Raw genomic sequence first — 23,736 nt, forward strand, 5'->3', positions numbered from 1 at the left:
CCCACTTATTCCCCTACTCCGCAGGAGACTTGATGTTAAAAGACAACCCTTAATGAAAGCTCTGTAACAGGTAGAGACAGAGGGATTAATGCAATCTAAACACGGCGAGCCTCTCGGAACTGGTTCTGGCCGGCGGGGCGGATTGGGGGGGGGACCACTTTTCCTCACTTTTCCCCGTGTCCTCCCGCCATGAATCTCCTTTAAAAGAAATGCCAATAGATCTGATCACCTAATTCTCTCTCCCCTCCCCTCCCCTCCCCTCCCTCCTTCCACAGGCCCCGTAAAGATGCTCGTGTGGGGGGTGGGGGGGATCACTTCAAGGAATGACATTGACTGGGGATGTGCTGACTTGCACCACTGTTTTTGCCTTTTGATGTGGGAGATCAAATCAATGTACACGCCGTTCTCCGAGCAGGCGGATTGGCATTAGCCCGAAGGCGCGCGCTTGCCCCTCGATCATTAGCAGCTCGCGTCTCCACTCTCCAAATAATCAGGATTTACTGATAGGTGCAAAAAAAACAGCATAACATTTGAGATGGAGGGTAATGTGAGGCTGTCATAATGAGACTCACACCTACTCCAGCCACACACACACACACACACACACACACACACACACACACACTCTGCCTGACATCGGCATTTGTTATTGGTGTGAGCCGCGTTATTTGTCACTGGTTCGGTGTGCGATGGTGCCTTCACATGGAAAATACCACCATGAGACCTCCTGAGTGCTTAAGTCAGATGGATCGAATGCTCTTGAACACTGATAAAGGTTGATTTCGGGTTGTGCCAACATTATTGTGGGCAAGCTAATGCAGAATAATTGTCATATTTTGTCCCGTCAAAAACCTGCAACTATGATGTATACAGCGATGGGAAGTTTACCTCTGCAGCGCAAGCGAGAAATTAGCACGTTGCGTTTGAGTATAATTTGGTCTACTCTCTGGCAAATGCATTCCCCAACTGTCCTGTCGGTGTTAAAAAGAGACTCAGGAGCTCAAACAATAATTGTGTAAAGAAACTATTAAGGAGGGGGCAACTTTGAGATTAGAAAGACATAAGGATCTTGGCAGTGTGTTTCCACCACATTTGAATTCACGCTGTTTGCCTGTAACTTCATGCTAATGATCAAAGTTGAGGAGGGGGGGGGGATTCTCCTGAGTGCAAGTTATGAAGATGAGATGAGGAGAGAGGGAATGGGAGAGGGAGAGAGAAACTGCTTTGCTACCCTGCTTTGAACACTTTTTTTTTTTTTTTTTTTTACACTTTCCAACAAGCTTTGTTTTTTAATTGGCTGAAATTAATCTTAGGGATGTAGATGCCTGATTTGCATTCATTAAAACCCAACCAAAAGAAGTCATGCTTAATTCCAATCAAATTTGCTTAATTATGCATGGCGAGATATTCCCAAATGAGCTGTGGATTTTTGTAAGGCCCTTTTTTTTGTTGTTTCCTATAGCAAATAAAATGTAATGAAGCTGTCTTTTTTTGTGTTTTACTGAATGTTGAGGAGCACACGAGGAGCACCTTGAGCCCGGGCTGAAAACAATATTACTGCTAAAGTAATTATAAGAATCTGCATTTTTCATTGTTAATTGTGGATGTCAGCGTCATTAATTTTAATTTACGGCAGGCAATAAAATTAAGAATACTTTGTGCTGATGTTTTAAATCATGCCTGTGAAGGGGACACATAATGCAACTTAAATCTCAAGTAGATATTGATTGGGGTGGATGGTCTTTTCTATGAATCTTAAACAGGCAGACGCTAGGATTCTGCTTGAGACTTCACTTTTACGAGTTAACTCCAGCACCAGATAGCAGAAGTGCAATACAATTAAAGAAGTGTCAGTTTATGTGCTCGTGCATATGAGCGTGTGCGCACACACACGCACACTTAATCAGCAAACTGCATGACGACAGTTTGAACCAGATAACAGTCATAAAGGAGCGAATGTGATGCAAAATAATCAAACCATGACTAACTTCTTCATGAAGACTTTAGAATAAGAACTTACATATCCTTTCTGACAAGTTTTCAATTAGCCTTGTTTATATATTTTGACAGTCATATTAATTAGATTGTGTGACATTGTGAGGCTGTTTGTGCTGACAGAAAGGGAGCAGAGTGGAGGAGTTTGAGGTGCGGTACTGTACAGGGCACGGGTCTTTGGGGGATGACATTATGTGTTTCTGCTCCAACACTTGATTTATAGCTTCATTTGGACCATGGTTGTACAAAACACATCCTGCTGCTGCGAGAGCTTTAGTGCATTGTAGTCTGAAAAACAAAGGAAGAATAAAATTGATCTTTCTGGACACACACAAAATCAATGAATGGCCATTTCCTGTTTCATGGCATGTTAGTCCAACTGACTTGCTCAATCCTTGATCCCCCTTCCTTGTGTCCTCGTTGCTGGAGAGGAAAGGTCTTCAGAGTTCAGTGGAAACTTCGGGTGATGTAATTTCGGATGCTTTTGGATGAGAGATTTTTTTGTTTTCACTCTCAGCCTTGACCTGACTGACTTTAGCTTATCCATCTTTTGTCTCAAATATGTATTCTGTTGGCTTTTTGTAGAATACTTTTTGATTAAATAATATTGAGGTAACAATGACAATCAAAGGGAAAAACCTCTGAACGTGAAATGTGAGGACTGATCTGGTGAAATGGCACGTGCTCGACTATTATTCCAGAGGATGTGTTTGTACCTGTTGTACAATGCATTCTGTTCTCTAACAAGGTGATTGTGTTTCCAACACAAAAGGACTCTACGGTGATGTTCAATTGTTCTCTTTTTGTGGCTGGCGGCTAGCCAGCAGCTCCTTCACGACACATGGAGCTGTTGCACTATCAGCTCCCCTTCTTCTCTTCCTGTCTGCTTTCCTGGCTGGTGACTGAAGCAAGTCACTCTAATACAACAATGATGGTGATTTCACTCTGCTTATTGAGGCGGGTAAGTGCTTAAGCAGCTGCTTGTACTTTGATCCAATTTACTTCCTGAATGTGTGCTTCCCCATGCACAGTAAACAGGCCTGCCCGAGTTTCCATTAGTTCAAAGCCGAGGCAAATAGTTCACGATTATTGTTTGCTAATTATTTTCAATTTTTTTGTTTGTTCAACTTTGTATGGCAGCTCTGTTAACAGAAGTGAGTGAACTTCAGTGACAAGCCCTTTCAATATTTCAGATATCACTCTGCGCGTTGTGGCGATGGCCATAATTCAATATTGCCTGCAGAGCTCTGGAGGTTGAATGGAAAAAAAGAGAAAGAAGCCGTAAGTTGAATACCGCAACCTTTAACATCATTGTATGCTCGACTCGTCCCCAAGGACGGGACAGATAAAAGATGATCAGTAAGAAAATTGATAGCACTGATTTAATAAACATCCTCAAAATGATCTCTGTGACCTGCAGGTACACGCGGCAGTCACTCGCACTTCGCCCGGGGTTAAAGAATCAAGTGAGATGATTCATTTGAGTGACTGAGGTAGTTGAGTTTGATGGATCATTCCTAAAAGCATCATTGCTAATCTTCGGCTCCTCTTTTTTAGGTTATTCACAGATCAGTGAGTTTTCCGGCTAATCCCGGGACCTGACGCTGCTCTTGTCTGTGTACATGGTATTCATCATGCTCTGACAGCGAGAGTCCTTCAGACGACAAATAACCTTCAGAGCGCGGAGGCAGGCGAGCGGTAGGTGTGCAGTTATTTTGGATACATTTCACAGTGGAGTGGGAAAGCTGCATGGGGAGATGTATGGTGTCCTTGTTGGGCGCGGAGAGATGGACCCCTCTCCGTTTCCTGGCATAATCATTCTGAGCCTCAGCCATGCCTTCGACAACTCAATCAGACAGCCCTCTACCTGTAAAGTGGCTGGGTTGATTTGATTGCCATTTTTATTGGATCCCGGTCACATAAATCAAACCAATGGGGACGGCTGTACAGACGTGACCACTCGTCATTCGCTAGTAGCCTTGGAAACATTGTTTCGGGGGGCCGCGTGGCTGTCATCGGAGGTAAATCAGGGGTCTGAAGTTTCTTCCCTCCAACACGGGAGCGCAGAGTTAAATCATCTTGAAAATTGATGTCGCTGTGCCCAAGTGTTTTCACCTATCCCCCTGGATAGAGTCCCATCAACTGGTGACAATGTCAGCACTTTTACCCTTCTCTCAAAAATAAAAGATGTTTCCCGTCCTGTAGGCCTGGAGGCCTCTTGTGGCTGATAAGAGCTGTTAAAGTAAACATTTTGTCTGCTTGTTTAAAATGTAATAAAACCTTATGCTGCGTATCCAAACAATTAGAACGTTTAAAGTTTACCTGGAAAAAATGCCATAAACTGTTGGAAAAAATGTGCTGCCAATTTCTGATTTATATCTAGCCATCAGAACAGCTAAATCAGATGGTTAGGTCTATTTTCATTTAGAGCATTGTATCCTGTAAAATAGTGTAGGCCGCGATTCTCTGTGGTAAACTCAAAGACCCCATCTTTGAAACTTAATTCATTGTTCATCGCTAAGCGCTGTCTGGTGAGCTTTTTGATTCATTTTGAACTGATTAAGTCTATCATGTCCACCAGCGCTTACAGAGGGAACATATTACATTAAATACAGGTAGCTAATTTCCTCCACTGCATGGGTGAGTGGGAGTGTGAATGGAAGTGATGTAAAATTAATTTGGACCTCTGAAATTTTGATCACACTGAGGCTATTTTGGTTCTCATGATGACAAGTAATAGGGGGCTGTTGCTTTCTAACCCAGCGCAATATTACCACGTTTGCCTACGGGGCTTTCAGGATCAATTTCATTCAGCATAAATATCACTTGATCTGTAAAACAAATTAGAAATAATAAAAGCGATAAAAAAAAATGCGGCCAAGCTCTATTGAGATGTCCCTCCTAGCCATGTGTCAAGACTGAAGACATTAATGATACACGGAGGAGAGAAAATTACCATCTAGGATACGTCCGAACCAGTAAACTGGTAAACAAGCTGGCCGTTAGGAGTGGGGATGATTTGAATCAACAAGGGTGAACAGATATGGATACTCGGCGCATTAGTGTTAATAGGAATAGATTATGGAGGGATTTCGTGGAGTGACCTTCAGTGCACTAATTGAAATAGTATTCCGAGTCAGCAGTGGAGTAATCAACTTAAACACAGAATCATAAATCATCATGAATAGCGCTGTCACAACCAAGCCATTAGCCTCGTGTTTTCTCCCCGGCAACCTCATGAAAATATCTGCCACACCGATCCGTAGGTTAATAGGAACAGAAATGGCATTTAGAGTCTATTTGGATCAAATGTACTGCAGGCTTGAAAGTAGAACTTTGCTAATTTGCAGGTAATGTGAATTGATGTAGTAAAGGGTTGGGGATAGTTCGGGTGGCGAGTCAACGTGGCGACTCTGCGGTAAAAGAACGCAAGGGCTTTGAAAGAGCCTTGGTCGCAACGCGGCTTTGGGACAGGTCTTCTCTCTACTGTACAGTATGTGACCAAGGGGCCCGGCGGTGGCTAGATATGTTATCAGGAAGGGGTTGGGTAATCATGTTTGCTTGCTGTGACCTTTGTCTTCTGTTATTAATTATGGCTGACAAAAACGCAATAAATTGTGGGACCTTAGAGCCTAACTCTGAGAATGTGCAGGGAGCAACTTGGGTGATCATTGCACAATTCATAACAGCACAGTGTTCGTGTATAGTATCTACATTCTATATTAGGTCTAATCCACATAATGCAAGATTATTTACTTATTTTCACTTAATGCAACATTTATTTCAAGTATCGGCACAGAGTGCTTTGTCAAAGTTTACAACATCTATATCAATATCAACAAGTGCCCCCGCAGTAAATAGCTTTTTAATTGCAGCTAAAGTGAACGAATTAGATACTAAACAGTCGGTTAGCGTCAGTGAAACGTCTTTCACACAACAATACCCAGCAAACTTGTCAGAAATGCTGATAAGAGGGCCGATCCTGGGCGCTTACACGGCATTAATCAAATAGCAGGTCTAATTAAAAGCGCTTTAAACAAAGCCTTTTTTTCTAAATGTTGCTCAGGTATGGCAATAATTTTTGATCAGCCAAGCCTGGAAGACAAATAATTAGAACTGCCACGGCGGCCTGATGAGTGATGTCAGCATCTCCGAGTGACCTTCCCCTGCTAATTAATTTTCATTCCAGGGAAAAAAGACCCCGTTGTTGCACATTATTAATTGAGTTCATGAAAAGATGCACCTGATTAATTTTTGTTGATAATACTTGTCATTCTGGCCGCCGTTCGTAATCATTTTATGGGTTTTCATCTTAGTGTTTTTCAAACTTGATCTAAGTCATCTTTGCTGGAGATTAATTCGTCCAAAGTAGAGCTGCCCCATCCAAACAGACAGTCGGGCCTCAGTCTGTCTCACTTACATGCCTGGTGAACACATGGTTCCACTATCAGCATTTGTTTATTCTTATTTTTTTTCCCTAACACATTTATAGTGGGCACATAAGTAAGTGACAATAATTAACCTCACCAATTAATGATTAACTTTTATTACCAAACCATGTTGTGAATATATAAAAGATGCCACTAGAACATTAACTTCAAGTTGAGCTGCTCTGTGAAATGAAGTTGCAGCATCAAAATCCTTCGTCACAATCCAGTGGGCCTATTGCTTGATAATTTACTCATGTATTATAGTAGATGGAAGTAAGCAACACAGTCGACAAAGCCAGGGAAAATCTTACAACAATGGAATAAATAAAATACTGGTCCTTTAATGTGTTCCTGCTTAAACAATATGTAAAACGTATGGAACAGAGCTATCATCATGCTCTTTAAGGGTCAATCTCTCTTTCTAACTTGTTATATCATAAAAGATTGTTATGAAGACAAATAAAAAATAAAAAATCTGATAAATTCTGACACCAAACACAAGCAATATTCACAAATAATAAGTAAAACTCTGCTCAGAACGGACCCAAAATGGTATCCTATTAGCTAATATAAAATGGCAAACCATTCACAAACCTGTAATGAAATTATTGCAGGGATATTGTAAAATGTAAAGTTTCAGATTAGCTAGGCGTTCAGATTTAAAACAGCCCTGTAACAAAGAAAATAGTAGAAGGGAAATACAATACGGGAGGATCTGAGTAATAGATCCAGGAGTTCTATCAGACGCCAAAACACTGCACAGTGGTTTAGAATACTACAAGACTGTATTTTACAACACGATCATGAGATAAACTTCAGAATTACCCCTGTTCAAGTTACATTGCCGGATGATGTTGCATTGTGTTGTGGCGAGAGCTGGGGCCAGATTCAACTATACCGGTAACACAACCTCGCTTTTTCCCTGCTGTGCCAACGAGTTGGCCTCATTCTGGCTGGTGATATGATGGAGTTCAGGAGGAAGCCAGCACCGTGTGATACTGATGTGCTGGTGCAGTCCACAATTTGTTCCCAAAAGCTGGCAGCCTCTGCTGTCGTGAGCTGTGCTATTTGTCATAGAGGCAGCAGAGATTCTTCTTAAGGAGACATGAATAGTGTATGATAGTCGGGTTTGGGGTTTGATAGCTGTACTGAGTACAGTATCAGAACTGCTCTACTGGTGTAGTGGCTTTTGAGAGATTATAACTATGAACTTATTTTATCTGTTAACTTGTTTTACCTTGACTTGAGGCCGACATCATTTTGGGATGGGAGCAGCTTGCCAACACTCTAGAGCCACTTGGGCTGCGCTGATGAGGACCTGCAGCTGCTTTGTTCAGAAAATCCCAAACACTGCAATTTTAAAGGATGTTGTAACATTAGGATGTTAGTATACTATAACCCATATCACACACAAACTGTAATGATCATACACTTAGTGTTGGCTGTATTTTCATTCACTTTGCATATCTTTCGTCTTACCTGTAGTGCTGTTTATCAATCTGGATTGTTTTGGTGCGAGTTACCAAGTTACGTTTTGGAGATATCGACCGTCTCACTCTGTGTTTGTTGTTTTATTCCTATAGCCTCTCTGTGTTTTTTTTAAATAGCCCATACGGCTGCATGAGTCCCAGTTTGCGGGCCCCACTGGCTAGCTCACGGCCGCCGCTCTGCATTGTGCTCATACAGCGTTTACAGCTGATAACGGCGTGCTGACCAACAGTGAGATTGTGGAAGCGTAACTCCCTCCCTCTGGTTCCCCGTCAGGTCAACACTATTCACTGTGTCAGCACTATTGCGGTTGTTTGCGCTGTTGGCGCTGTTGGCTTATAGCCGCCAGCCCAGCCGTCACCATGTTGAGAGCCATGTGGAGGCAATTCCTCAATCACAGAAATGCTCTGAATTTGGAAATTAGCTCCCTTAAGTTAAGTCCCTGCTCTTTAGAGCATTTGCAACTCTCTACCATAACAGAACTACGACCGAGTCACATAAAGCTTACCATTAAGAGCACACAGCAGCAGAAAAAAATCCACTTTTTCACAGAAATGTCTTACACCTTACACCTTGAGGAAAGTGGAATTCGGGCTAAAGCTAATAAGCAATTTCAGTCTAAAATGTATTACTTGATAAAAGCCTTATGGTAATATTGCTGTAATTTCTTGTGTAATGCAAAATGAAAAAAGTACTGTGGTGGGAAAAAGAAATATGGTAATTTGATAACTATTTACCAATAAAATGGTTTTGTACTATCATTGAACTTTTTTCTATATTTCAACACTAGCATAAGCACTTTACCTTTAACGACTACATTACTATTAACAGGCTGCCAAACAGGTTCTGTGCTGACAAACTTCCTCTAAACCCTGAAATCAGTTACTTTCCCCCACAGCTAAGGAGTACCTGTGATGTTGTGAGGGAGTTGGCGGTGAGGTTGTGTCACCTCATGCAGTGAAAATGTAATCACCCAATAAAGTATTGTGAGCCATAAAGGTGAATCAACACCTCTCTGTCACAGTCTCAAGAAATATGTCATATTTTAAGTTTCACCAAGTTAAGATTTACAGCCGGGCTCTTGTGCTGGTTGGCACTAAATTCTGCAGGAGGCTATCATTTCTGGTCGCTGACTGTAAAATATTTGGACTGTAAAATGTAAGTATTTGAATACTGTCAATGCTCCAGCACATCGTCTTTTTATCCTATCATCCAGACCAAACTTTCTGCAAAACCAGTACATCTTATTATATAACGAGAATAAGCTTGTCTTGTTCCCCAATATCAGTGTGATGCTGCTTTTTCTTATCTATGATGAACAGGAAGAAAAAATGAAACTGTGAAAACACACACTGTATATCATCCATACCAGAATCTTGTTGAAAGTTGTGGCATGGCAGGTCCTCGGTAAGCGTTTTGTAGAGTGCTTCTTGCTTTTCTCTGCTTTCTGCTGTAGGCATTGCAGTAATATATTTTCACCAATCCATGAGTGGGAAAGATGATCTTTCTAGAAGACAAATAGCACAATGGCCGACCCCTGAAAAAAAACACCTTGGATTGCACAAGTTCAACAACTTAATTATCTTACTTACATTCAGTAGTATCAGCTTTCACAACACATTAGATTAGCATTATCATTACCAATATGAACCAGCATTAAACTGACATGTTTCACTGTGTTAATTTGACGGTTACCTAGTTAACTTTTTTAAGCTAACGCTGCCTTAGCTAACATTGGCTGGGACAATATTCCGTACGCCTGTAGTAGATGTAATAGCCTAGCCAAGCTTTTATTGCTATTTTAAAGGAGAGTAGTTTTTAAGCTTACACGAGCTAAGGTTTTTTTAAGCTAGCGTTTTAAGGCATTACCATATGAACCGACCGTTATACTAATAAAGCCGTAAATATTCGTACCACGTGCGCAAACACGCACTATCACGCGCACTTCCGTGAGGTGTTTGTCTGCTTAGTGGCGGCGGGAGTTGCTCAAATCGAAGTAACCTGAAGTTAACCCTGCTAGCGTTACTGCTAGCTTCTTTTTAAGTGGTCCGTTTGTTACCAGGATGTCAAACACATCGGTGGTGAAAAGGAGCCCAACGCTGACGCAGTTCTAAATAAATGTCAGCACACACACGGTAACGCAGTTTAACCTGGTGCTGAAACGTGTTGGCCATTCGGTGTAATGTCACTGCCAGTAATCAGATTGTCACCCTGACAGGTAAATATTACAAATGCATGCGTTGTTATATACGTACAACATTTAACATAGAGCAGTCGATTTGTACCCTGCATTTAATGCCGATTTATTATCTAAGCTCAAACCACTCTACAGTGACAAATACAGCAAAATTGTACTGCATATGGAGGCAGTGGCCTATTATGATGAATTTGACAGTGCTGTTCCATTGAATTGTTTGTGGCTTGGCTGTAAGCATATAACTCTTGCATATTAACACCATTATCAGTACCCAAACCAGTGGTCTATTATTCACAGTGTAGACCATGACCAATACCATGACACATTCATTTTACCATGACATAGCCTTCCATGGTAAAAGAAAATACACTCACATTGCAAACATACTTAATAAAGTGCAGGCAAAAAGTTGGAACTTGTGCATCAGTGGACTACAATAATATTTACTTCAGTGTCTACATATATAATATTTATTAAATACGTAATTTCTAAAGATAGACAACTGTATCATTTCCATTTTCCGCCCAGTGCTTACTTGAAATCATCATAGGGGGCTTTGTACATTCAGAAAATTACTTTGATGTAATGTCAAAACTGCAATATTCCCTACTACAGATCACCTGAATGTACCTAAAGGATTCAGTCACCAATCGAGGATTTGATGTCACATTTTAGTGTTGATAAAACCTTAATAATCCTAAGTGTTGGGGTTAGCTGCAGCAGGACAACAGTTTTCATGTTTATAAGTCTTGAGCTTTGTAGAAAGTGTATTTCATGTTAGGTATCAGTATTTGTCACTGTATTACGTAATATCCTTTTTTTTTTTACCTTTACACTCCTGAAACAATGCATTGCAGCTTTTTTTTTTTCTTTCATTTCTTGTTCTTAATTGAAAATACCTTTACAGCCACAAAAGCCTGCCACTGTATGATAAGCTATGAATGTAAAGAGGTGTCTGAAAATCCATTTAGAATTAATAATACCACAACCATTCTGCTTAATGAAAAAGTGTAATTTATCTGTAAAGGCTCAGAGTCGTCTTTTAAAATGCAAGATGTCACTGAGCTGGTATCAATGCGGGCTCTTAATGGATACATTGACAGTGCTGTGGTATTGTTCTAGACTGCAGCAAATGATGTGAATAGCTTTGCTTGTCATTGTTGTGAAACTATTAATAGATCTGTAATTATGGTGGGCAAATTGTTGATTTTTTTCTTTTTTCTCTGCGGTATTTGATATGCTCAGCACAATGAGGAGATGAATTAGGACTAATAAACAGGTCTCATGATTCTGTCACTAATTGGAGGATCATTATATCTCTTCCAGAGAGATGCCCACAGCTAAAGCCTTTAACAGCACTATTTCAAACAGGACACAAAAGGCCTAATGAATACTCCTGTGACTTCGCACCGTCTCTCACAAAGGGAAGCACATATTCTGTTTTTCATCTTACACATAAGTTTCCTGTAATTGTTGGATTGAGGTACACGATCGACGCCGCTTCCCCTTGGAAACCGCAATAATTATGCCGAGGTTGTATTTAGGTCAAAGAGCCGACGGGTCATTTGAAGGTGTGTTTGCAACTTAAGACAGTGGCATCATACTGGGTTAACTTTAGAGTAAACTGTGTGTGTGTGTGTGTGTGTGTGTGTGTGTGTGTGTGTGTGTGTGTGTGTGTGTGTGTGTGTGTGTAAGTGGGGGTTGCCGAATAAATCATTTTTTTGTAATCTGATATTGCTAGGGTGTATTGTCAAATGTTTTACAATGCCCTTACATATGCATTACCATTACGACACAATAAGGGAAATAAGGAGAGCAAATGTAATGCATGCTCAGGGAACGTGTTGAAATCTCCGGGTGCCATTTGCTCCCATCAGTGCAGCTGATAGAGTCATTAGAGAGCCGCGGCGGGGCTCGGCTCTGGGGGTCTCTCTCCTGTAAATGGCCCCCCACCCGTCGGATGGGTGAGCAACCTCGGCGCTGCTCCTCGGCCTCAGAGCACTTCACTAAAGCTAATAGGTCATAGCTGCGTAGATGGGTGACAAAAGCGTGAGTGTTAACAATGGATAATGTGAGAATGGATTGCAGTTATCTAGTGCTTTCCCCCCCCGTCTCTCGATTCAGAGCGTTTGACATTGCGTCGAGTGAATTTCAAGTGCAAATCACGTTGTTTTTTTCCTCCTCCCGACTGCAGCGACAGCAAGGTTCGGGAGTTTCTCCCACATTGCGCGTTGTGACCTCCATGCTAATAGAGGAGCCCCTTCTTTATCTATTAGCGGCTAACGTGATCACCCTTGGACGGCTGCAAAACCAAAAAGTGCTGAAATCGTCTAAATGACGAGCCAAAGGATCTGCCGGGTTTTTGCATATCACTCCCTCCTCCGTGGCTTTAAGAAAGAAGGTCAGAGAGGTCAGCGCAATATGCATATAATTTGGGGTTACATTGGAAGTTTGGGTTTTAAGCCTCTTGATGAAAGACAGCTATGAATAAATGTAATCTTTTCTCTCACATTTGGTCATTTGCTGAGGGCTAGAAAAAAAATGTCTTTGTGTGCGCCTTCACTATTAATATTCCTTATTACTGTTCCTTGAGATCCATTGTCCCTCTGAAACACCTCAAATGATACAGCAATGTCACTGACTTCCAATATTTACTTACAAAAGTAACATCATTTGACATACAATATTGTTACTTATGCCCTCAGTTTGTCACGAATGTGTGAACAGGAAAAAGTTTAGGCCTCACCGGAGAGGAACTTATTTGTCGAGCAAGGGGAAAACACAACGAGGCGAGGGCAGACTGTCAAAGGACCGAGCGCCATTCATCTGCTAACCTGTTCAAGGTGTGCCTGGTTGATGTCCTCCTCCTTTGGTGGGGAACATATGTCCACAGCAGCTGTGCCACCGTGAATAGGCAGTGATTGTGCGCTAGCTAACTGCATTCCTGGGAGCCAGGCCAAGTCTGAGTGGAGTGAGCTGTCCCATTTTTTTTTTTGATACGAGCGTCTCCTGCATTCCACCCTGATTTACATGTCTCTCTTTTTCCACACAGCTCGCGGACGTTCACTCCAGCCAAAATAGCACCCAACTTTTTGTATTTTTCCTCACCGCAAATGCTGAAGAGGTGATCCTGAGACTTTATCAGAGATAAAGTGTGTGTGACTTGATAACTCTGTTATCCTCCCTGTTACACATTTTCTGGTGGTTTGGCTCTTCTTCTAGTGATGGATGATAGAAGTTTGATGCATGCTAGATTGTCCATTCAGGGAAGGCTATATCTGGTCGCCACAAGTAAAAGCAGAAGAACGGCTGTATTATTATGTTTCATTTATTTTTTAGAGCATTTCTGCAGGTTATCCCTAATTAATACGTGACAGGGATAGTACCTGACTGTAGCTTTAACACTTGCACGACTTAATGACCTCAAACAATCGCGTGAAACAACCAGAGCAAGGCCTGAGTTGAGTTCAACTCATAATAGCATAAATATGGCATTCATCCTCGCGGCGATAAACTCAGACACCTGTGATTGTTATCAGACACTTGCAAAGGAAACCCGGAGAAGGGGGGGGCTGCCAAATGTAAACTGGAAAAAAGAAAGGGCGGTTTGCGAAATGGAAATCTCGTTTCTGCGTGGGCCAATGTCGCGGTTGCAAACAAACAATGGACGTGTGTGTGATATTTTGGATATATGTCCTGTCGCAGACCTCATCTGTCCCCCCAGCCAGGAACAAGGTCGACGGACGAGCTCTGAATGGGACGCTGATCCCAAAATAACAACCCCCACCCCCATTCCCCTTCTCTCTCTTAAACAACACAATCACGCAATCAAAGCCCGACTCTGCCTCTCCCTCATTGTTTAATTTCGGCCGGCTATCTTAGATATCTCTGCGGCTGTTCTTATCTTTGACCTTCAGCTTGTTGCTTTGTCGTCGCCCCCCCTCCCCACTACACCCACCCTACCTGCTCCCCCCCCCCCACCCACGCCAGTGTGCTGCGACCTTCAGAGGGGTGTCATTACTCCCTGACCCATTTGACGATCCCCTCATGTGGAATGTGCATATGCCGAATCGCCGCGGATCGGCACAGTATGGGGTTTGAGGTGAAGTACTTACAGAAATATGACTTGACACGCTTTATCAAATGGGGAAAGATGAAGACGAAACAGCTGCTGGTGCTGTCGTAAGCAATCTGGCCGTGATTGAATAAAAGTGTCAGGAAAAGGGCCGCTTGATGGTCTTTTGTTCTCCCCCATCCAGCTTGATGTTAGTTTGAGCTGTCAGGAGGGAATCACAGCTGGGTGATTTATCAATACTTGGAGTGACCTTGCAGCCACACTGCTGCGTGCACGTTTGTATGTGTGTGTGATGGAGAAAGAGAGAGTTGTGTGTGTGTGTGTGTGTGTGTGTGTGTGTGTGTGTGTGTGTGTGTGTGTGTGTGTGTGTATCTGTATGTGGCTCTGGCAGATTAAAAAGACACAAAGTGGAATATTTTCAAAATAGTTGGCACACACAGACAAAGACTTGGCTGGACTTGGAACAAAATTCTCTCCTCTCTTAGACACAGTAAGTGGATTGTTCTGCCAACACGATAAGGGTATTTTTCTCAACATCAGAGCACTCAAAGTACCACCAGCAAAATGTTTAGGAGAAGTGTGTCTCTTTTTAAGTAACACTGCTTTTGAACAGCTTTCCCCCCCCTCCCCCTAATTCTCTATACTTCTTTTTTCTTTTCTTTTTTTACCTTACCTGTCCACGCCGGCTCTTCACCCCCGCCACTTTCTTTGAGATGTACTTGGACAGCCTGTTTTTCACGGCAGCCATTGACTGTCTCTGTTGTGATTAAGCAGATGTTTTATTGCGGACTGGAACAGTCATTACTGCCATAAACCCATCTGTGGAATTGCTTTTTATGCAAATTTACGAAGCATCTGCATAAATAAAGTCTAATTAATACCTTTCTGCAAACCAACGCGCTCTTTGATTCCTAAGTGTTCGTAATTGTGTACAAGCAGGTAGGAATCGACGCTCGCAGCATGAGAGGGTTTTGTTCTCCGCTTACACGGTTTGTGATTATTATTATTTTTACAACTCTTCTATTAGAACTGTGAATTTAAAACAAATAAACGTTGTTCGGCAATATCTTACACATGTATAGATTTTTGAAAGCCCACTGCTCAGCCTTTATTTAAAGGCATACAGTATATTTACACATAATTAGATTGTGACAACCCAACATGGTTAAATATCGACAATTCTTTGATTAAGAATGAGCTAACAGCGATTCCAATCAGGGACAACATTTATGTAAAGTTGCAGTGAGTAGCGATTTTTTTTTTTTTTTTTTTAGCTCCCATTGTAGGTTACAAGGGAAATAAAACAAAATCTGCTGCTACCGGTTGATTGGGAACTACTGAAGAGTAAAGTTTCCCTGAGAACATTAAGGCTGCTTTATAGATCCCTTTGTTGTGAGGGTGCCAATGGAAGCTCATTAATTTCCCCAGGTTTTTTAATGGGGAGTGCTGAACATGTGGCAGGAGTTGTCTTGGCGGGACCCTTATGAGTTACGCCTCCACTGCTGAAGGGACGACATGCCTTTTTGATTGTGAAGACGTCCCTATTGTCAAGTAATCAAGCACATTTTATTGTCTGGAAAATGTTTTTATTTTGTTTAATTCAAGTAGTGATTGACAATTTTTTTAATTCTAATGTTACCTTTAACACGCAATGTTGTGTCAGTCAGTCCTTTTTGCCGTGTCCTCTTTTGTAACTATAAAACAATGGTATATTAATTTATTTCCTGCTTTCATTCCTTCATTCTTATGATCTCTGCAAAGTACGTCATCGCAACGAACCCAACTCGGCACAGCTCTGGAGTACCAAAGTACAGTAAATATTAGATCTAAAAAAGGCATTAAGAGTGTACATGGACTTCCATTACATCTAAAAATAAGGAGAAAAAAAGACATTTTGTGGATGAAGGGAGACTTTGACTTGTGATTAAATGAGGCATCTGAACCACAAGCGAAGGAAGGGGGTCTGCAGTCAGTCAGGTCAGGGGGAAAAATTAAAAATGGCTTCAAAAATAATGGGTTTTTTTGCATTTAACTTTTATTTTGAAGGGGATTTGGGAGCAACAGATCCAAAAGAAACGGATAGATTTTAGTAGTTCATCTTATGGCGATTCACTAGGTGGCAGTGTCACTTTTTGAAAAAAATCTGCACCTTGAGTAGCACTGTGTGATCAACATGCTTTGATTACTATGCTTTGCTTGTTTGTGTGGAGACAAAGAGACATTGACATTAAAACTACATGTCACATTGCAGTTCTGGTTATGGCTGCTGTATGTCAAAGCTGGTACCATTTCACTTTTTCTTTTATTCGGTGAAAGCTCTCACGGTAACTAGTACAGACGCTCTGATGGGTAAGAGCCTGCTGTCATCAACAATCCAACGGTCTTCTCACACATACTAACAAACGCGGGGTTGTGCCGTTCCGTCTCTCTCTCGTCGGCTCTCCAGATCTAGCAACTTTTAGCATAATGAATTTAGCTGGGATGCCTTCTCCACACAGCCCATCAGGCCTGCCATCTAGGAGATTAAATTACGTCTGTAGGCATTAAAGCTTTGATGCCGTATTTGGGGCGGCGCGCATGCATCCATTTGCAAAATTCTATATAACAAAATTAAAAACATGGACACCTATGGAAAATGGCTTGGCACTAGCACTTAAACCTCGAGCACTCCAAAACAGTCTGCTGACTAATGCATTTCTAATCATTTCTGTGATCAATGCTAGCTGCTGTGCAATAAGATTAATCAGCCATATGCAAAGCTAGGATCACCTTGAACAAGAGAAAGAAGAAGGAGGGGGAAAAAAGGGGAGATAAAAGGACTGAGAGAAAGTGTCTCAGCCATCATGTGTGTTGAGCACACTCCACAGAAATAAAGCACACCTGCATTATTCGCCTTTTCTTTTTTTTCACGCCGTCAGTTTTGTGTGTGTGTTTGCGAGTGTGTGTTTGAGCGGCATTACACCGTTGTGCTCCCCTCAGCTGTGCTTTGGCATCTGTGCCTGGCCATCTCGCTGCTGAATAGCTGCCTGATTATTCCAAATCTAAGGGAATATTCAAACAAGGCCGATAATGCATTCTTCCATATGATTCTCCGGAGCTGGGACAGCTGTTCAGCAGCTTTCGACGCCATGTTCCCGGGGAAGGGGACAGATTTCTCCGCTCAATTAATAGGCCCCATTAAAAATCAGGGGGAGAAGTTTGACGAATGAAGCAGAGATTCAGTTTGTCTTAGACAGAAGGCGAAATAACTGGGTCATATACAGCTGACACATAGCTACAATTTACCAATAAAAATGATTCAGAAGGGAATGTTCAACTTCCGAAACAATGGCTACGAGGGATTTCAATGACTACATTTACATGCATTAAATATTCCAGTTTTTGCCCTTTCCGAGAAAGATAATATTCCTACTAAGCTGTTTACACGTCTAAAGAAAATGAATATTCTACTAATAATCTCATTTACACGCAGCCATGCATGTTCCGATTAAGCAAAATAAGGTAGCTTCTACGTAGTTAGAGCGGGTCGTCTTTCAATTGGAGGATCGGTGGTTCGATTCCCAGCTTCTCGGGCCCTTGTCCATTTGGTCGTGGGTAAGACACTTAACCCCAAATTGCTCATGAAGGTCGTGACATCGGTGTATGTGTGGTGTAAATGGTGTTAGTTAGTCCTGATGGGCAGGTGGCACCTTGCAAGGTAACCCCTGCCATTAGTGTATGAATGTGTGTGAATGGGTGAATGAACATGGAGTGTTAAAGTGCTTTGAGTTGTCGGAGGATTAGAAAGTTGCCATACAAGTACAAGTACAAGTCCATTTACCATTTACCAGCATCATCTAATCCGTTTGAGGAGTCGACGCCGTCCCGTGACAAATTGTGGAAAAGTGGAATGGCATGAGCCGCTTGTGCCATTTTGCTCCTTTACGTCAAAATATGTTTTGCAAAGTTTTCCACTTGTCCAACAGTGCAAACACAGACTCCCACTTTCATTCCTTTAACCACCTTTTTGAGAAGGTCGGCATTGCGATATTTGAGCATATCCAAAAACCTGTTGATAACCAAGTCTTTCATGAAGTTTAAAAGTAGGTGTGTTTCTCATTCTGACCAGAAATGTTGGCTTTTCTTAGGTTCAAGCATCTCTGCATGAGCTTGGCCAACTATTAGCTAGTTTATTTGTGTTTGCACAGAGCTGGTCGTAAACAGGAAAGAGGCATTGTGTCGCACATTCGCGTAGTACCCCTACTGAGAGGCATATACAGTGGGTACGGAAAGTACTCAGACCCCTTTAAATTTTTCACCCTTTGTTTCATTGCAGCCATTTGCTAAAATCGAAAAAGTTCATTTTTTTTCGCATTAATGTACACTCAGCAACCCATCTTGACAGAAAAAACCAGAAATGTAGAAATTCTTGCAAATTTATTAAAAAAGAAAAACTGAAATATCACATGGTCATAAGTATTCAGACCCTTTGCTCAGTATTGAGTAGAAGCACCCTTTTGAGCTAGTACAGCCATGAGTCTTCTTGGGAATGATGCAACAAGTTTCTCACACCTGGATTTGGGGATCCTCTGCCATTCTTCCTTGCAGATCCTCTCCAGTTCTGTCAGGTTGGATGGTGAACGTTGGTGGACAGCCATTTTCAGGTCTCTCCAGAGATGCTCAATTGGGTTTAGGTCAGGGCTCTGGCTGGGCCAGTCAAGAATGGTCACAGACTTGTTCCGAAGCCACTCCTTTGTTATTTTAGCTGTGTGCTTCGGGTCATTGTCTTGTTGGAAGGTGAACCTTCGGCCCAGTCTGAGGTCCTGAGCACTCTGGAGGAGGTTTTCTTCCAGGATATCTCTGTACTTGGCCGCATTCATCTTTCCTTCAATTGCAACCAGTCGTCCTGTCCCTGCAGCTGAAAAACACCCCCATAGCATGATGCTGCCACCACCATGTTTCACTGTTGGGATTGTATTGGGCAGGTGATGAGCAGTGCCTGGTTTTCTCCACACATACCGCTTAGAATTAACGCCAAAAAGTTCAATCTTGGTCTCATCAGACCAGAGAATCTTATTTCTCATAGTTTGGGAGTCCTCCATGTGTTTTTTGGCAAACTCTATGCGGGCTTTCATATGTCTTGCACTGAGGAGAGGCTTCCGTCGGGCCACTCTGCCATAAAGCCCCGACTGGTGGAGGGCTGCAGTGATAGTTGACTTTGTGGAACTTTCTCCCATCTCCCTACTGCATCTCTGGAGCTCAGCCACAGTGATCTTTGGGTTCTTCTTTACCTCTCTCACCAAGGCTCTTCTCCCACGATTGCTCAGTTTGGCTGGACGGCCAGGTCTAGGAAGAGTTCTGGTCATCCCATACTTCTTCCATTTAAGGATTATGGAGGCCACTGTGCTCTTAGGAACCTTGAGTGCTGCAGAAATTCTTTTGTAACCTTGGCCAGATCTGTGCCTTGCCACAATTCTGTCTCTGAGCTCCTTGGGCAGTTCCTTCGACCTCATGATTCTCATTTGTTCTGACATGCACTGTGAGCTGTAAGGTCTTATATAGACAGGTGTGTGCCTTTCCTAATCAAGTCCAATCAGTTTAATTAAACACAGCTGGACTCCAATGAAGGAGTAGAACCATCTCAAGGAGGATCAGAAGAAATGGACAGCATGTGAGTTAAATATGAGTGTCACAGCAAAGGGTCTGAATACTTATGACCATGTGATATTTCAGTTTTTCTTTTTTAATAAATTTGCAAAAAATTCTACATTTCTGTTTTTTTCTGTCAAGATGGGTTGCTGAGTGTACATTAATGCGAAAAAAAATGAACTTTTTCGATTTTAGCAAATGGCTGCAATGAAACAAAGAGTGAAAAATTTAAAGGGGTCTGAATACTTTCCGTACCCACTGTACTGAATGAGCTGTATACATGTCCAAAGAATGCTCCTGAAACCCCAATAATATCGGCATATCACACATCTTAATGGAAACTGCTTCATTTGGAATATGACCTAATTCAGAATATCCAAACAGAGTATGATGTTTACATGAGCTATAGCAAATACGGAATATTGTCACATGTGGAATAATAGTGGAATACGATCGTGTTTGTAAACACAGTCTACATTTACATGCACACTAGCCAACAGTTTGCAAAGCTGGAGTAGAGATTCATGCCCAAAAGAAAAGTCAACATTTCTGGTCAGAAGGAGAACATTATGAAGGACTTGGATATCAACTAGGTCGCTACGCCGACCTTTTCAAGAAGGTGGTTGAAAGCATGAAAGAGGGAGGCTGTGTTCGCACGGTCCAACAAGTGGAAATTTGTCAAACATTTTGGAGCATAGAAGAAAAATGGCACAACCTACTCTTGCTGTTCCACTTTTCCCCATTGCGTAATAATGAACGACATGTTAGGGCATCGATTCACTGGCCCTGGTGATGAGGATTAGGATGCGGCATGGGGTGGTTTAACGTGAATCGTAATACGCAATCAGAATAATATTGTCTTTTTCGGAATAAGAACAAAAAATAATAATATTTGGTGTATGTTAACATAATCACTGACTTATGTATTTGGAATCTGCCTCTGTAAGGAGAAGAGTGTGGTTTACATTTCTGGAGGATAACTGTCAGTAACTTTTGTGTCGAACACAGTTGTCCAAATCAGACAGATTACAACCAGGTCAATTTCACGAAACCTTCCCAGCAAAATGATAAAACTCTGGAGATCAGTGTTGCCTTTGTTCGCTCCGCTTTCAGGCCACACGGCGGTTTGAGAATGCAGAGCGGCGCTGCCATGTAAAGTTTCAACTGGCAGATGAATTCCTTCAGTATCCCCGTATCCCTCCCTCTCCCTCTCCCTCTCCCTCTCTCTCCAGAACAACGAGGAGGTTGTCCGTCCAAGGGCACACCTGTAAGGTGCAGGCCCCTCGACAGGCTTACCTCAGTGGCCTCTCCTGCTGTACTCAAAAGGCAATTATTCCTCCAAGAAGATAGAGCACTGTCAACTTCAAACAGAGGACATTCCTCAGGCAGATTAGACTGGAAATTATGTTTTATTATTTGGCCCCCCGACGAATGAATCAGACTCTTATTTGGTCGCCCTTTGTGGTGAAATCCAAGACAGTTTAAATGGCGGAGGTATGTTTTTGGAGTCAGGGCTAATACTCCGGTGTCTTTATGAAAGGGCAGCAGAGAGGATCAGATTAGGAGCCAAACAGCGAGAGTCTTTCAGCGCCGCCGCCGCTATCATCCCTGCCTTCTTGTCCGTGCCTGTAGAGAGGTTAAATTAAATGGCTGTAATAAATGTTTTGGTCTCACTGATGCGGTATGGCCGGCCATCAAACGAAAGCAGTGCGGAGAAAAAACGGCACGGCGGAAGATCAGAGAGAGGAACAAATGGAGGGGTGGGAGAACTATGTCAGCACATTACCAAACATTAGAAACGGACTTGTTTTCACTTAAACCTCAATTATAATGGCGGCTCCAGAAACAATTATATTGATGAATGCTTTCGAAAGTTACTGTAATTAAATTATTCCATTTAATTAAGGAATTATATTGAATTTTTCCCCAGAGGACGGCATTAGCCTCATCTGCTGTTTTACAAACAGGAGTGCTCTAATGTTGTGTGCTATGGAAATGATTACTAATGCCTAATGAAACTGTGTCAGATCAGATAAATGCTGCACGGAGTCAACAAGCCGGGCTTGTAACACAGCCAAACTTTGAGACGAAATAATAAAGCCAAAGAAGAAATTATTGATTGTAGTTCTTTTTTTTTTTTTTTTCCAAGGGCAGGCTTTGTAAAGCTGACATCAAAATGAATTATAATTCTGAGTGCCCACTCTGAGGTTTTATGGAGAACATGTACTAAGCAAGCTCTTTTAAAATGATCCTTCTTGTATCAATACATATGTCATTTACAAAGAAAATAATCAGTGTTTTGAAATGAACTTGTTTGTGTCATCAAAAACATTCAGACATTTAGAATAATGTTAATCGCACTAAGTGAAAGTGTGAATTGATTGCGTGAAAAAAAATAAAAATCCCAGTGCTATTTTCCACTCACTGAAGGTAATTATACCCAATACAAGACTGGGATGCATTAGCAGTGTTAATTTGATGGTTTAGCAGTACAAAGCGACAGAACGTAAATGCACAAATGAAGTTCCACTGCAGCTGACCATTGCCCTCTGGTGGGAGTGCCAAGCACCTGCTGGAAGGATGGACTATATATAGAGCATGAGATTTGTTTGTAATTCTGATGCTACACTAAACATTAGAGCATGTCGGATTATTCATGGACAAACAAAACTGCAGAATATTAGTCATTAATCATCTTGACAAACAACACAGTTCAATGATCCACATACTGGGAGTTATTTCAAAATAAAACTTTGAAAACCCACAGTGTGCTCACAGTGTCAATGTGCTGCATGGGTTTATTGTCCTGTCCCCCTCTTGGCCTGGCCATATTAGTCCATGGTGAGAGGAGCTGTGATGCTGTAAGCACATACCGGGCATTCCCTCTCCTCCGCTGTGCAGTTGTTGGGCATATTGTGAGGTTTTTTAATGCAGGGGGGTGGAGGGGTGGAGGGATATGGAGGAGGGCTCGGCTCACATTCGCCCGGCACAGGAAGAGCCACGGCCAAGAATGACAGTTGCTCCTCTTGGAGCCGAGACATCCACGGATTTAAATTGCAGTCTGAAAGGTCAGCGCATGACATGCAGTCAATCAGCCCCTAATTGGATGATCAGTAGTCATTTGAATGTGTTTTGTATATTTATTTTTTTTACTCCATCATAAAGGAAATATGAATATGAGAAAAAAAAATGTATTCTCATTCTGATAATATTAATGCTTTGAAGAAGTTTTGATTGTGTGACATCCTTAATGCGTCATCATATGATCAAAATAAATGAAAAAAAGGAAGAATGTAATAATGTTGATAATATGAATTTTGTTTACAATGCATTTTTTAAAAAAATACATTAAAAAAGGGATTTAAAGTCATTGTTGTCAATTTTTTGTCATTGTACAAGTGGATTCCACAACAAAAATGCACTTTGTAGCGCATCTTTGCTTAATAATAAACACACACACACACACACACACACACACACACACACACACACACACACACAAAAAAGAATACAAAACTATATTTAAGAGACTCACAGCCAGAGGGAAGAAACTTCTTTGAAGTCTTGCAAAGCTAGAATAAAACAGAAACAGAAAGGTAAAAATAAACAAGTCAAATTAAAATGAAAGAGAGTAAAATTAGATTAATATTTAAAGAAATATAACAAATGACAGTGAGTTAATGTATCACAAGGTCATGAGATAAAAATGTTGTTCTGAGGAGGGACAAGATCCTCTGTCATGGAGTTTCACACTTGAGGGGCCTGGACAGCTACGACCTGTCACTTATATAAAAAGCAGTGGGTGAATATGATTTGTTGGTGTATGAATGGTAGGAAAAAAAGTCTATACAACACATTAGTAGTTTTTAGAAATATATTTAGGTTTCACACATGACCCTCGAACCGAAATAAATATGAAAATT

Source organism: Anoplopoma fimbria, chromosome 16, assembly GCF_027596085.1.
Source record: "Anoplopoma fimbria isolate UVic2021 breed Golden Eagle Sablefish chromosome 16, Afim_UVic_2022, whole genome shotgun sequence".
Lineage (NCBI taxonomy): Eukaryota > Metazoa > Chordata > Actinopteri > Perciformes > Anoplopomatidae > Anoplopoma > Anoplopoma fimbria.